The sequence below is a fragment of the Macaca thibetana genome, chromosome 5 (assembly GCF_024542745.1).
Source record: "Macaca thibetana thibetana isolate TM-01 chromosome 5, ASM2454274v1, whole genome shotgun sequence".
Taxonomy (NCBI): domain Eukaryota; kingdom Metazoa; phylum Chordata; class Mammalia; order Primates; family Cercopithecidae; genus Macaca; species Macaca thibetana.
Window position 1 is genome coordinate 70,744,441 of NC_065582.1, and position 6,814 is coordinate 70,751,254.

At 38.9% G+C, this 6,814-nt stretch overlaps 1 pseudogene; it reads left to right on the top strand.

Moving 5' to 3' along the window:
* Positions 1-370: 370 nt before the first annotated feature.
* On the top strand, positions 371-689 carry LOC126955601 (NADH dehydrogenase [ubiquinone] iron-sulfur protein 5-like; annotated as a pseudogene).
* Positions 690-6,814: the final 6,125 nt, after the last annotated feature.

The following is a 6,814-nucleotide window of genomic DNA, read 5'->3' on the forward strand; positions in this document are numbered from 1 at the left end:
CTGGATAATCCAGGATAATCTGTCAACTGATCAGCAACCTTAATTCTGTCTGCAATCTTAATTCCCCTTTGCATGTAACATAACATATTAACAGTTTCCAAAGATTCAGATGGAGATCTTTGAAGTGACCATTACTATGCCTACCCCCTTGCTTTTGAGGACACTGCCTATTCTGACCAAACAAATCTAGCTAACGAGCAGGTCATACAGTAGCAGGAGAGTAATTTAGGTGAAAGAAATCACTTAGAAGAACGTTATGAGCATGGCGAGCATGCTGAGCCTTGCTTAGCCAGTAAATCCAGTAATTATATTGTGATTTTTAAAAACCACTAAACTAGAGAAGAGACAGGGGCACGAGCATCAGATCGCCATGCCTTTCTTGGATGTGCAGAAAAGGTTTGGCCTTAACATAGATCGATGGTTGACAGTCCAAAGTGCTGAACAGCCCTACAAGATTCCTGGTCGATGTCATGGTTTTGAAAAAGAATGGATAGAATGTGCACATGGAATCGGTAGTATCTGGGCAGAGAAAGAGTGCAAGGTAGAATATGATGATTTCATAGAGCGTATACTTCTGCAGAAAACGATGAGACATGAGTCCCATCAGGGAGCAGCAGGATAAGCTGATAAAGGAAGGGAAGTGCACCCCTCCACCTCACCACGTGGGCAAGGGGGAGCCTCAGCCCTGAGCAGAGCAGCTGCTGACATCTGGGCACTGATTTCATGTTCTCTGTTCTCCACTGGAAAGGTTGTTTACAGAAAACCTCCTTGTCAAAGTGTGTAAAAATAAAGGATTGCTGCATCCTAAAGGAAAAAAAAAAAAAAAAAAAAAAAAACTAAACTGAACGATGCACACATATATAAATGATTTGCCATTGTGGTAGAATTATGGATTATTTAAATTGTTAATGTTCTGCATTTATTACCTTTTCTGCAATAATTAGGTTTTGCTTTATAATAAATATATAAATTTTTCAGAATTTCAAAACAATCTGCATAGACCGGGAAAGTTACAAACAGAAAAGAAATAAATGACTCGTATGAAATTAACATATACAGCTACTCTTCATAAAAAGAAAAAAAAATTGATATAAATGATAAAGGCTTAATACATAAATTAGATAATAATTTATAAAATTAGAAAATTTAAAAAAGAAGGATAAATTTCACACGTAATACCACTGCTCCCAACACAGTCCCTTTAAGAAGTTTTATGTAGTCATTGCTATTCTAACATAAATGAGATAACAGATATATTAAAAACACTGTAACTGTGGATCATTCTAAAATATAGTAAAATTATCAAGTCATCCTACTACCACATTTAGCACAGGCTGCTAATAGTATCCTTATTTCTTGTCTGAAGTTCTAGTACAGTTAAATAGAGGGGGCATTAAAATGAAAAAAATTAGACTGTAGTAAATAAGAATTTTTTTTCTGGGCCAGGCACAATGGCTCATGCCTGATCCCAGCACTTTGAGAGGCCAAGGCAGGAGGATCATTTGAGCCCAGGAGTTTGAGACCAGCCTGGGCAACATGGCAAGGCACCATTTCTACAAAAAAAAAAAAAAAAAAAAAAAAAAATCAGTTGGACATGATGGTGCGTGCCTGTAATCCCAGTTACTCAGGAGGTTGAGGTGGGAGGATTGCTTGAACCTGGGAGAGTGAGGGTGCAGTGAGCCATGATTGTGCCACTGCACTCCAGCCTGGGTGACAAAGCAAAATCCTGTTTCAAAAAAATAATAAATAAGAATTACTTTTTCTGACAAACCATTGAAGGAAGGCTTAAAACATATTCAGAAGACAGAGAAACTCAGCAAACACTGTGCTTCCCAGCGCTTTTGTCTCTGTGTATGAGATTAAGTTGTAAAGGGATCAGGAAATAATTAGGGCTTCTTATTCAAGAGTGAAAATGAGACTCTTCCCACAGGCTAGAGTCTCTGAAGGTTACCACCGGCAAGTCCCAAGCCACTCTTAACCAGTCAAGAAATACATCCTACTGACTGATGAGAGTTGGAATTAGTTCTTTTGCTAATTGATCTAGCATGCTATCGTAGGGGAGAAAATAGAATTTCTTTTCTTTTTCTTAGGTTCTTGGTTGAGATACTCTCCTGAAGTCAGATTAACAAAAGAAAAATAAGCAGAGTTTTGCTAACATTGGTACCTATTATGTGGGGGAGGCCTCAGGGCAAACATATTTATCTTTCAAGGTAGTGTTTTAGAGGCCTTGCTGAAATGGTATTTTAACAATGGCCCATAAATCCTATGTAGTGACAAGACAAAGAAATGTTAAAAGAAAAACCTTAGCCAAATTAAATTTAACAGAGTTTAATTGATCAAAGAACAATTCGCAAATCAGGCAGTCTCCTGAGCCAGGGAGACTCCAGTGCAACCATGTGGTGGAAGAAGATTTACAGACGGAAAAGGAAAGTGGCATACAGAAAACGGAAGTGCAATAGGAAACAGCTAGGTTGGTTACAGCTTGGCATTTACCTTATTGAACATGGTTTCAACAGTTGGCCCCCTTTGGCTAAAACTCAGTGACTGCACAAGCATAGGCTTTAGACTGTGTACACCTCCATTTAAGTTATAGTTCACTATGTACAGAGAAACCTTTAGACTGAACTTAAAATATGTAAGGAGGCAGCTTTAGGCTAAACATGATGTAATAGAAGAGTATGTTCAGGTTTCCATAAGGCAAAAAAATGTAGGAAGGTAAATTTATGGGGAAAGGAAAGTCTGCTCCTAGATCCTCTGGCACCTCTGAGTCCTGTTTCTGAGCTGATAAACAAAGGAGCCCATCTTCAGGTGGGAAAGGCAGAGGGGAGGGTCACAGTGTACTCCTGCATTGCAACCTTAATTTTAGCTTAACAATCCCCAGTATTTTAGAGAGAATATTTTGGTTTCCTTCATCAGAGATATGTTCCCAGAACGTATAAAATTGATTTTCTGCCTCTGTTTCCCTGTCTAGCACTCCTTTTCCTGACTAGAACAACTGGAGTTCTATCCAAAACCTCAGCCTGTAACAGATGGGCTGGATCACCGACACTGCTCCAGCCCTGGAATACAGACTCATGTCTGCCCAGAACAGCTGAAGCCTTGCCAGAGAGGGCATGCTTTTCCAGAAGCACAATGCCTTTCTTCAGTACGGCTATACGTTTTTTTTTTTTTTTTTTTTTTTTTTTTTGCATGATAAAAGCCAAATTACATGACACAACATTAGAAAATGTAGAAAATAAGGACAAATTTCACACGTAATACCACTACACCCAACACAATTCCTTTAAGAAGTTTGGTATAATTATTCCTATACAGTTTTTAATGTACAGTCATTTTAAACACGTAGAGCGAAGTTCCTACCTTCAGAATAAACTAGGCTCACGCTAGAACTCAGACATGTCTGGGCATATCTCAAGGTCTTGCTGAGGCCTGCCAGGGGAGAGAATTTTGAGGTGGGGTGGGGCTCCCAGTTGGGATTCATGCCAGCCACACAGACCCACATATGAGTTCTGGGAAGAGAGGACAGTGAATGGATATGAAAAACTCTTCCCACCAAACAATCAGCAAATGAAAACTTAATTTCATTACTGTTTGAAATCCATATATCAGAGTTTATCACTAAAGTGAGGGAAGAGTGGTTTCTACAACTTCAGCAGGAATAAAGTAGGACTTCTCCTTTAAGGGCTTAGGGATAGCTTCCTCAGGGCACTAACCCAGAGGAGAAGGAGAGGGCAAGATATGATCAGTGAGATGTCTGAGGTCATGAGAACAAATGAGAAGGCCTCCGGAAATGTGAGGAAATGTCTGAGGCTTTGAAACAGGTTGAGGACAGAGGAATGCTATTGTGAACCTAGCGTTCCACCTCTAGCCTGGAATGGCTTTATGGAATTCAGGTTCCTTTTGGAGCCTCATGGAGCAACATTATATCCTGGTGCATTGTCTGTGTGCTCCAAAGATTGCTTCCTTCCCTAGAATTACAGCTAATTGACATGTTAGAGACAATGGTGGGGACATGATTAGACTACACTGCAAGCTCCCGGAAGACTGGAACTGTGCTTACCTCATTCTCTATTGCCAACACTTAGCACAGTGCTAGCACGTAAGAGATACTCAGTAAACACATGCTAAATAAATGCCAGATAAATGCAGAATGAAGCCTAGTACACCTGGTTACAAATGGAACCTTGGAAATCATTGCTGATTTGGGGAAACCAGTGAACTCTGTGACAAGGCTAAAACCGGAGACATCCTGCAGACTGCTCTAAGGTCTTCAGAGGGTAGAAACTGATCAAAAGCCTGAAAATCATTCAAGGTCTTATTGCAGACAATCTGTACAACTGTGATGGAAGGATATGGGCAGAAGGTGTTAGTTTTAGAATGGTAGAGAGTGATTAGCTCTGAGAACATTAAAAGAAGGAGGCTTTTTGGGACAAGAGTTAGGAACCTAAGAACCAGAAATAGGTCAGAAATTGGGCATGCATACCTGAGATCATATGAGCCAGAGAAGTAAATTAAATGCAAAATTTTCGTGGCTTAACATAATAAAAACACTTGCTATTAGGGAATGCAAATGCGTATCAACTGTCTCAAGGGTAATTTGGTGACATAGTTATAACCGACTATGTGCCAGACTTTAAATGTCTTAACTCATTTGATTTTCTCAATAGTTCTGAGTTAAGTATTAATATTAACTCTATCATATAGATGGGGAACTCAGATGAATTAACTAATCCAAGGATGTACAGCTAGTGAAGCTGTAAGTACAGGCAGCTTAGCTTTGGAGGTCAAGATTTGAACCAGGCTCTGATCTCTTTCGGTGTAGTAAGAGGTGAGAGCCTTCTGAATGATACTTCTGTTTCTAGGAATTTCTTCTAAGGATAAATAATCAAACATGTTACTAAAAATATTTTGATTGTAACTTGGATTATAGTGGCGAAAAAGTGTAAGCATCCAAAGTGAGGCAGCAAGTCCTAGGTGTAAAGACACCAAGGGTTTTAGAGTCAGTTCTGGGTCAGATCCTGTCTCTGTCACCTACCATGGAACCTTAGACAAGTCACTGACCCACTCTAAGCCTCTTCCATAAAATTAGAATAGTAATATGCCTACCTCACAGGAATTTAGAATAGGAAAATACTGTTTTCTGGAAGCCTCAACTAAAGATGTGACTGCATGAAGACAATAGCTCTTTGAAAATCTCCCAATTTGGTAACTTAATTATACAGATAAAGCAATGTTTTGCCACTGATACAATCAGCTTAAACTTTAGTGCATTAAAGTTAGGGAAACCCGGAGGGAAACTGTAAAATGTGAAAATTCTAAAATAATCCACAGCAGCTCTGATGAGACAGTGAGTCTCCAGCCTGCCTCTTTCAAACCTCTGTCTGTGTTTTACATAGATCAACATTCTATGGTGGTGGAGGCGGTTCCCCTGCTTGCCTTTGCTGAGACAAGGCCCATTATTGTTCCACTTTAGTTCAAAGATGCAAGGTCACTAAGCATGCTTCTTTTTCGTTTCAGTTTTAAGAATTATTGTATCTTGTTCTACATCACTTTAACGTTCTTGTAATTGTTGAAATTTTACAACCCAAGGCATAAAAGGAAATATCTAATAACCTCGATGCAACAATTTTTTTAGATGCATGAGTGGCTTTGAATCCCAGCTCTCTTACACTGGTCCACGAAGTGAAATATTTAGTCCTTTATGTACTTGTGGAACAGAATGAAGGAGGGTGTCTTAAAACTTTTATCTTTACTATAACAATTTCTTACTATTGTATTGCCTTTCTTTTCAATTTAAAAGGAATAAGATAAATAGTTACAGGGAAACTATGTTTCAGTTTTAATATTTTGAACAAAACAATCTATTGAGTCTTTGACATTTTTTAGAAAACTCGCCCACAGGGGAAAAAAAAAGTTTGCTGCTGCTTTGCTGCATTTTTTTTTTTTTTTTTTAAATATAGACAGGGTCTTACTCTGTTGTCTAAACTGGAGTGCAGTGGCACAGTCACACAGTCACAGGTCATTGTGATTTCAAACTACTGAGCTCAAGCAACTCTCCTGCCTCCACCTCCCAAAACACTGAGTTTACAGGAGAGAGCCACCATGCCTGGCCTGCTGCTTCTTAAGGCTTATTTTTAAAAACTTTAAAATACAAGGACATTCATGAGAATTATCTAATGATTCCTGCAATATAGTCAGATTCATTTAAGGTCAGAACACCAGTAAAGAAAATTTGCTGCCTGGAGGAAACACAGACCCTAGATTAGATGGTCCTGATGATCTATTACACTGGCAATAAATAGCATGTAGGAACAGCGCTATGTTCTGGAACATACTACTCGTTTTTTGAGTTTTTAAAACAATGTTTTAAGCAAGGATTCTGCTTCCATAATCTTTGGATTTTGCTAATCCAAAAAAAGGATTTAAACCCCTTTTTTGATCTCAATCCAGATTTTACTCATGGCCAGAGCCACTTGGTTCCTGGGTGAGGATAGCTGGTGGAAGATGAGAGGGGCACACGTTGCACAAAGGAGTGTGCTGACTATGCTCAGACACACAGAAGACAGAGACAGAAAAGTGCTTGGTATGCAATATGTAGAATGTTTTGCATATCTAATTTTTGTTATTCAGGAGTACTACTTAGAAGAAAAATACTACTTTTAATCAGCATCCAGTCAGAAAAATAGAGCCCTCACAAGGTAATTCAATAGAGATAATTTAGTATAGAGACCTGTTACAAAGGTCCTGAAATCTAGGGCCAGCATGATTTTGTGTCTACAGTATCTTTACCCCCAGGCTGTTTCTTTCATTTAAA